Raw genomic sequence first — 9,969 nt, 5'->3', positions numbered from 1 at the left:
CTTTTGTTCACCGAGTGGGTAAATCTGTGTTTCGGCCCGACAGTGAAGAAATTCTTGAAAGAGAAGCGCCTCCCTCTGAAATGTCTGCTGGTGTTGGACAATGCCCCTCCCCACCCTCCTAGCCTCGAGGAAGATATCCTAGCAGAGTATTCCTTCATCAAGGTTCTTTATCTTCCGCCTAACACCACCCCTCTCCTCCAGCCCATGGACCAGCAAGTGATATCGAACTTTAAGAAGCTGTATATGAAACATCTTTTCAAGAGATGTTTCGACATCACCGATACCACAAACCTCACCTTGCGTGAATTTTGGAAAGAGCATTTCGACATCGTCATGTGCATCCGACTCTTCGACCAAGCTTGGCAGGAGGTTTCGAGGCGAACCTTGAATTCCTTGTGGAGGAAACTCTGGTCCTGATGCCATATCGCCCGAGACTTTGAGGGATTCAACGTGGGCGAAGCTGGTGCAGATTCAGAAACAGTTGACGATCCTGAAACTGTTTGCAACCAGATATTGACGAGGATCGTTGCACTCAACAAGTCCATAGGGGCTGGTCGTCGACGAGGACAACATCAGCGACCTTCTCGAGAAGCACCAAGAGGAGTTTACGACGGATGACCTGAAGGAGTTGGAGGCCATGCAACATAACATTGTTCAAGAGGAGTTCTCTGGCAGCAGCGAGGAAAAGGAGGACAACCCTATGACAATGACAGAAATTAAGGATGTTCTAGCCACTTTTCATAAAGTGCAATCATTTGTAGAAAAAAAGACACCCCAAAAAGGCTCACACAGGTCGTATGCTTGCGCAGTTCGATGGCGTTTGCCTGAGTCGTTTCAGGAACTTTGTGAAAAGTAGGCAGAAGCAAACTTCCTTGGATAGTTATTTTTTAAAGAGGCCTTTAGTATTAGCAGGAGTAAGCAAAATTGAAGAACCAAGTGATACTAAAAAACAGAAAGTTGAAAATGGTGATGAAGTTGAAATTTTGTATTAAAAAAAAAAAAAACACCTTCGAAAAGTATAAAAAAGTAAAAAAAAATTTTTTTAAATCAAAAAAAAGAATTTTTTTTTTTTAAATGTAGTTTTTTGTAAAGTTAAGTGTTACAGTTTTGTTAATGTGTTTCGTAAGTTTTAGTTTATGTATGTTTTCCTTACATTTTTTTATGTGTTTCATAAAGTTAAGTGTACGTACGTATCTGCCGTTCGTCCTCCTCCTCTGTCGCCACTTTCGGAGATAGCCTCACTCAAAAGGTAAGCTTCCACATTTTACTAAATACGTATAGTATTTCTTGTATACCATGTACACTAATATTCTTTATTAACAGGTAATTAGCAGTAAGTTATTAAGTTAGGCATTGAATAATCCAAATTGATGTAGTATTTCATTGTTTATAGGTCAATTTAGCTTTATTATGAAATTTACTGGGGTGTTTTTGGAGGGCTTGGAACGGATTAGCCATTTTTCATGTAAAATGTGGTCCAAGATACGAAAAGCTCATGATACGAAGGCTGCCTCGGAACGGATTAATTTCGTATCTCGAGTTTTTTTTTTTTTTTTTTTTTTTTACAAAATTTTTAACTTCATCACCACTTTCAACTTTCTGTTTTTTAGTATCACTTGGTTCTTCCTTTTTGCTTACTCCTGCTAGTACTAAGGCCTCTTTGAAAATAACTATCCAAGGAAGATTGCTTCTGCCTACTTTTCACAATGTTTCCTGAAACGACTCGGGCCAAACGTCAATCGAACCTGTGCAAGCATAGACCTGTGTGAGCCTTTTCGGGTTGTCTTTTTTTTCTACAAATGATTGCACTTTATGGAAAGCGGCTAGAACATCCTTAATTTCTGTCGTTGTCATAGGGTTGTCCTCCTCCTCCTCGCTGCTGCTAGAGAACTCCTCTTGAACGACGTTATGTTGCATGGCCTCCTTCAGGTCATCCGTCGTAAGCTCCTCTTGGTGCTCCTCGAGAAGGTCGTTGATGTCGTTATCGTCGACGACCAGCCACAGTTTTTCAGGATTGTCAACTGTTTCTGAATCTGCAGCACCAGCTTCACCCACGTCGAATCCCTCAAAGTCTTGGGCGGATATGGCATCAGGCCAGAGTTTCCTCCACGAGGAATTCAAGTTCGCCTTGAAACCTCCTGCCAAGCTTGGTCGATGAGTCGGATGCATATGACGATGTCGAAATGCTCCTTCCAAATTCACTCAAGGTGAGGTTTGTGGTATTGGTGATGTCGAAACATCTCTTGAAAAGATGTTTCATATACAGCTTCTTAAAGTTCGATATCACTTGCTGGTCCATGGGCTGGAGGAGAGGGGTGTGTTAGGCGGAAGATAAAGAACCTTGATGAAGGAATACTTACTAGGATATCTTCCTCGAGGCTAGGAGGGTGGGGAGGGGCATTGTCCAACACGAGCAGACATTTCAGAGGGAGGCGCTTCTCTTTCAAGAATTTCTTCACTGTCGGGCCGAAACACAGATTTACCCACTCGTGAACAAAAGCCTTGTTACCCAGGCTTTCGCATTAGCCCTCCACATCGCTGGAAGCTGCTCCTGAAGCACTTTGTGGGCCTTGAAGGCTCGAGGAGCCTCGGAATGATAGACCAGGTTGGGGCTTCACCTTGCAATCTCCACTGGCGTTTTGAACAAAGTGCGAGCGTAAGCCTGTCTTTCATAGGCTTATGCCCGGGTAGCTTCTTCTCTTCCTCCGTGATGTACGTCTGACGAGGCATTTTTTTTTCCAAAAAAGGCCAGTCTCATCACTTGCTGTGAACTGTAGCCCTCCTTGGTCATCATCTCGTTGAACGTCTTTTTGAAGGCTTTTCGGCCGCTTTCGTGTCCAAGCTGGCAGCCTCCCCATGCTGCACCACCGAATGGATACCAGTCCATTTACGGAATTTCTCGAACCTCCCATGCAAAGCCTTGTACTCTGGGGTTGGCGTCGATGTCCCTTCTCCTCCGCCGTCTTCGGCCTGGGGAATCAAATCACCGAAAATAGCGCTGGCCTTGTGGCAGATTGCCGTCTCTGTTATCGTATCGCCAGTGATTTCTTTGTCTTTTATCCAGACAAGAAGCAGCACGTGGGTCCTCTTGCTGGACAAAATAGTGACGCCCTTGGAAGGTGTAGCTGCTTTGATGACATCCTTCTGCTTAAGGATGGTGCCTATTGTCGACGGATTTCGGCCGTATTCCTTGGCGATCACACTCAATCGCATACCAGCTTCATACTTCTTGATAATCTCCATCTTTGTCTCCAAAGAGAGCATTCTCTTCTTTCCGTGAATTTCAACTTTCTTGGGACCCATGACAACGTATATACTGTACGTAACTTACGTATAAGTAGAGTAAAGTTCTCACACAACTCGATAAAGTACGTATACTGCGACGAAATCACTAACGAATTTACGTTAATAGACGAAATCGTTAGAATGAACAAATACTGTGTGCTCGTTAACGATGCTGGTACCGAGTGGCCGAGGCCCGCTGCTACGTAGTAAGATGCATGATGGGAAGGATGCTGACCAATAGGATAGAAGGATCTCATGGCGGTGACTAGCATCAGGAACCATGGGAGAGCAGGAGGATGGTGGCGAGTCTACTCAGTTGGTGGAGCGCGAGTTTCAAAATTGTTATCTGTGTCCGGGCGAATCTCGGACTTTCCAGCCACAACCTTTCGTATCTTGAAAAATTTTCGTATGTAGAGCCGTAAAATTTTTTTGTGTTAGCTTTCGTATCTCGAGTTTCTCGTAAGTTGAGCCTTTTGTATCTCGAGGTACCACTGTATATATATATATATATATATATATATATATATATATATATATATATATATATATATATATATATATACAGGCAGTCCCAGGGTTACGACGGGGGTTCCGTTCTTGAGACCCGTCGCAAGCCGAAAATCGTCGTAAGCCGGAACGACGCTTGGAAGTATGTCTTAAACTAATAAAAAGTTATAAAAACCTTACTTGTAATCCTTTGGTTACACTACATGTTGTTTCCTGTAGTTTTATGTACAACCTGGAGTTATTTTCATAAAAGAATGCTGGTTCTTGAAGGTAAAAACTATTGTAATCCTCTGGTGACACTACATTCTTGAAGTTTTATGTACAACCTGGGGTGATTTTGCCAAATCTTGAGGGCTACAAGAACAGCTGATTACTATTTACGTATCATATAGACTAATTAAAGTAAACGTATCTTTAAATAGGCTTATATATTAGTACCTATCAACAAAACATTTCCTGCTATGAGTCAGAGGCTGTTTAATGAAACGAACACTTTTCTGTCCTATCTGTGCAGAAAATAAATGTTACGTCAATCCCCGAGACGGTGACCATTGTTGCCAAGGCGTCTCTCTCTCTCTCTCTCTCTCTCTCTCTCTCTCTCTCTCTCTCTCTCTCTCTCTCTCTCGTCTCTCTCTGATCAAATTACACTGGAACTTTGACATACGATTGCCCTAATATACGAATGTTTTGAGATACACAGAAAATTTGCGAAAAATATAAGCTTTGATATACAACGAAATATTTGAGATACGATTTTGCGATGAGTGTTAGTTGTATAGGCGACCGATAAATGGCGTTCAGTCTGTTTGTTTGTTGGTGCTGCATGTTAACACGTCGTTGTTTAGTTCGTTGTATTTGCGCCTATTTTTTCGTGTTATTTTGTCTATTTTATTATTAACCATGGGTCTCAAAGCTAAAGACAAAGCAGGTGATAAGAAAAATCCAAGAAAATTATTTCGATGGAAGCAAAACATGAAATTATAGCAAAGCATAAAACCTTCCAAAGGCATCAACATTTATTTCTACAAACTACAAACTGATTAAAATAAAAAAATAAAAATTAGTTTTAGCAATGTTTTATTTCATTTGGTGTTTTATTACGTAGTTATTATGTGTACATACGTAAATAAAAGAGAACAAATCGTTCCCTGCCACCCTTCCTACCTCCTCCCCCTGCTGGCCTCACGTCATCTTTCGTTGTGGTAAGTAAAATTCCTTTCTTTTTTTTAATTGATTTTTAATTAACATTATCATATCACATTGCTATGTTTTTATTTTATCATTATGTGTGTTATTACTCGTTTATTTGTGTATAAATTGTGCATATTATATGTAATTTAGCTGTGTTTAGGTGTGGTTTCATACCGCTAGAACGGATTAATACATATTACATTATTTTAAATGGGAAAAAATGCTTTGAGATACAACTGTTTTGAATTTACGACGATGGTAACGGAACAAATTAAATTCGTATGTCAAGGTTCCAGTGTACTGGATAATGTCTCTCTTTGGATACTTAGATTTTTGCCAAATCTTGAGGGCTACAAGAACAGTTGATTACTTTTACGTATTTCATTACTATTTACGTATCATATAGACTAATTAAAGTAAACGTATCTTTAAATAGGCTTATATTATTAGTATCAACAAAACATTTACTGGCATGAGTCAGAGGCCGTTTAACGAAACGAACACTTCTCTGTCCTTAACTCTATCTCTCTCTCTCTCTCATCTCTCTCTCTCTCTTCTCTCTCTCGTTGTAAATCTAACCAGAAACTTCGTTTTGTTATTATTACTGGAAACAAGCAATGATTTTTTTCATTATTTGTGCTTTTTGGACTGTTTTATATGTAAACTTTGCGCACCGCAAGCTAGTATGTATTCATTCGCTCGGAAACTAGTTCCGCATATGAGGCGTCACTAAAAAACAGAAAAATACGACATAAAAAGTGTCGAAAATCATCATAACCTCAAAATTTTTGTTGTGAATCTAACCAGAACTTATTTTTATTAATATACTGTGCTAAACTCATAAAGGATTTTTTTATCATAGTATGAGTTTTTTAAAAGCGTCGTTAACTCGGAGCGTTGGAAGCGTCAGCGTTGTAACCTCTGGAACAACCGTCGTAACCCAGGACGGATTTTTCCATTGAATATTTAAGAAAAAGCGTCGTAACCTCGGAACGCGTAAAGCCTGGAACCGTCGTTAACCCGGGACCGCCTGGGGTATATATATATATATTTATATATATATATATATATATCTTAATATATACCTATATATATATTATATATCCCCCTATTATATATATATATAATTTAATATATATATAATATAGCCTTGAATATATATCTATATCATATTTATATATTATATATTATATAGATATATATATGTATCTTATATATAGATAAGATATATATTATATATAATGTATATATTATATAATATATTAATTATAAATATACTATAATATATATATATAGATAGATAGATATATCGATAATAAATATCCTATATATATTTAATGTATATATATTAATACACACCACACTATAGTATATATAGATAGATATGATATATAAATATATATATATATATATATATACAGTATATTTATACTATATATATTATAAAGATAGTAGATAGATATAAATATCTATATATATATATATATATATACACACCACGACACATATATATATAATATTAAATAAAATATATAATATATATATATTATATATATATATATATATATATATATATATCTAGTAAAAGGAGCCCATAAAAACACCAAAATGTAGAGAGAAAAGTACTATATTTCAGAGACTGCTGTCTCTCTCTTCAGGTATATGAATGGAAAGAAAAGTTTACAGAAAAGGTGGTATTTATATCAAGAGATCCGTCCACAAGTAAGCCAATTTAGGTCACCCCCGCTGATAATCACGGCAAAATTGTAATAATGGACAAAGACTTCTACCTCGACAAAATCAACCAGCTCCTTAGCAACACAATACCTTACGAAAAACTGACGAAAAAATCCCCTCCAGAACGTTCCCACAGAATTTTTTTCGGAAAGTAAGATTAATTGGCCAAGACAAAAAGAGTATTGAACTATTATTAGAAATTTTAAAGTAATTAATCCTAAATTACCCTACTTTTATGGCCTTCCCAAAACTCACAAAGACAATCTTCCATTCAGACCCATCGTTTCATGCACCGGAGCTTTCAATTACAACATTTCTAAATGGTTAGCTGGCCTCCTTTCTCCTTTACCTTTTTTGGCACTTTTTCTCCCAGTCACATCAAACATTTGGAAGATTTTTGTCAACAAATTCGGAGAAGCATATATACCACTTCACAACATGAAACTTTTAATCCTCGACGTAGACTCCCTATTCACAAAAGTACCAGTACAGGACGTTCTTCAGTTTTTAAGGGAAAAATTATCCCCCCCTATTCAGATCATTTCCCATTGGCGCTTGAAAAAATAATAAAGTTAGTTGAATTATGTGCATCTAATAACGTATTTTAATTCGGGGAATCATTCTACAAACAAAAATTCGGTGTAGTATGGGTAGTCCTTTAAGTCCTGTTTTAGCCAATCTGTACATGGAATACTTTGAAACTACAGTAATAAATGCAATAAAACCCAAAAACATGCTGTGGATGAGATATGTGGATGACATCCTAACATTTTGGGATAATAAGTGGGGTAATTTTAATGAATTCCTCTCAAAATTAAACGCATTAGTGCCCAGCATCAAATTTAGTTGAATGGGAAACAGACAACAAAATTCCTTTTCTTGATGTTTTAATAATCAGAGACACGGACAGAATACAAATTTACCATATACAGAAAACCAACGTTCTCACTTTCATATTCACTACTTAAGTATCACGACATTACTATCAAGATAGGTGTAGCTAGCAACCTATTCTTAAGAGCCTTACGAATTTGTTCCCCAGGTTTCCTGGAAAAAGAATTTGAACTAATTCGCAGCAACTTTCATCTTTAAAGTATCCTGACCATATAATTGAGAAGCAATTCAAAAAGCAAACGTAATTTTTTACTGACCCCCTAAAGACAAGACCAGAGACACACCCAACAATAAAATAAAAATTTCTCACCTGGAGACGATTAAGAGAGTAACCCACACCCTTGGGAAAATCCAACCCTTTTGCATTTACCTACCCAAATACCTTAGCCAAATCCCTGATTAACGTCCAACAAAGACATCTCCCAAAGACTCTGGGGTATATGAGATCCCATAACCAGGACTGTGACCAATCTTACATCGGATATACAGGTAAAATAAATCACTTCCCAGAGATTAATACAACACAAACGGTCAGTTAGGTATGGACAACAGAACTCGGCTATTTTCAACCATATAAATGAATATAACCATAGAATAAACTGGAATATGTCACTTGTAATTTATAGCAGCAACTGCCGGTACAAGAGTCAAATGATGGAATCGGCCTTAATAAAAGAGAAGTAGGTAATGAACATCTCAAAAGGGGCGTGGATCTCAGATATCGTCGACGAAGTGTTCATTCAAACCAACGCTTTAAGAAGATTAAAGGAAGATTATCAGCGGGGGTGACCTAAATTGTCTTACTTGTGGACGAATCTCTTGTATAAATACCACCTTTTCTGTAACTTTTCTCATTCGTATACCTGAAGAGAGAGAGAGCAGTCTCTGAAATATAGTACTTTTCTCTCTACATTTTGGTGTTTTTATGGGCTCCTTTTATTAGATGGAATTCTGTTGTTACAGAACATTTTTACCAGTTCATATATATACTATATATATATATATATATTAATTATAATATTAAACTATAATATAATATATATATATATGATATATTTCGTCCCCCATGGGATCGAACCACTGTCCAAAGTGGACGGGGACGAAATCAGGACAATAGTGAACGCTATCCAATCAGCCAACAGAGGTAAAGTGAATTTAGATATAAAGGACATTTGTAGTTGAATTTGATATATAGATATATATATATATATTATATATATTATATATATATATATATATATATATATATATAATGTATATATATATATAGTATTATATAATGTATGATATAAAATAAAATATATATATATATATATATATATATATAATATATATATAATATATAGATATATATATATATATATATTTATAATGTGCAGTAATTTACACAAAAATAAGTAAATTAAAAGTGCAGAACTCCAGTAGCTTGTGATAATCACAAGAAAGGTCCAAAAAGAGATTTAATCAGGCCTATATGAAAAAGGGAGACCTGGAAGAATGGAAATATTTTCGAAGGAGGGTCGAGGCAATAGGGAACACCCAGAAGTATACTGCTCCCAGGAGACATTAGCAAATGCCAAGGAGGTTAAACCTCCTTGACAGACGCACAGATTAAATAGGGTAAATGGGAAGGGTAGGCCTTTAAAAACTCGAGAGGAGTACATTTGGCAACGTGGAGGACACGCCTAAATCGCCTTGAAGGAGACGATAGGGTATAGTAGTGGGTAGTCTTTTCCTGAACCAAAAAAGAGCAATTTTTTAGGTTTTTTTTGTTCAAATTCCGGGTTTTATTAATTTGGGGAGCGTGAGGTTACAAATTTTGTATAGGAGCGTACCTTTATATTGTAAAGGTATTCATTTTAAGTGACTGTCGTTTGATAGGGCTTTTGGACCCAGGCACAGGGTCCCTCATACCACTTGCGTTTGATGCTGGCTGAATCGAAGCGGTTTTTTCCGCAAGGCTGCTCTTTGCTGCATATGTATGAGAGCCTTGCTCCCTGAATGGAATCCAATTTCTGGTGGTAGTAAAATCCACCAAGGATTCCAGATCAGGTGAGAATGTTTTGGGTTTTGTATAAGAAACCTTTAGCTCGAATGGCTGAGCGGAATTTTGTCTAGCTGCACTACCCACCATCCTCTTCTTAATGGGGGAATCAGCTAAATTTAACAGTAGGTAATATTCATCTCAAATAATATAATTTTTCATAATAAAATTTATTATTTGGATACTTACCTACTGTTAAAGTAGACCCACCCAGCCTCCCCACAACTTAGGGAGCTGTCAAGGAGAATTCTGACGAGCTAAAACATTCGAAACAATCTATTAGAAAACAGGTAAACTAGGCAGCCATTCAT

General features: G+C 37.0%; 1 protein-coding gene across 6 annotated transcripts in view; it reads left to right on the top strand.

Moving 5' to 3' along the window:
* Positions 1 to 9,969, top strand: part of LOC135204194 (uncharacterized) — a 478,815-nt gene that overhangs the window by 219,814 nt on the left and 249,032 nt on the right. The gene's annotated exons all lie outside the window — the stretch shown is intronic.

This window comes from Macrobrachium nipponense, chromosome 44 (assembly GCF_015104395.2).
Source record: "Macrobrachium nipponense isolate FS-2020 chromosome 44, ASM1510439v2, whole genome shotgun sequence".
NCBI lineage: Eukaryota > Metazoa > Arthropoda > Malacostraca > Decapoda > Palaemonidae > Macrobrachium > Macrobrachium nipponense.
This window is presented reverse-complemented; position numbering and strand designations above follow the sequence as displayed.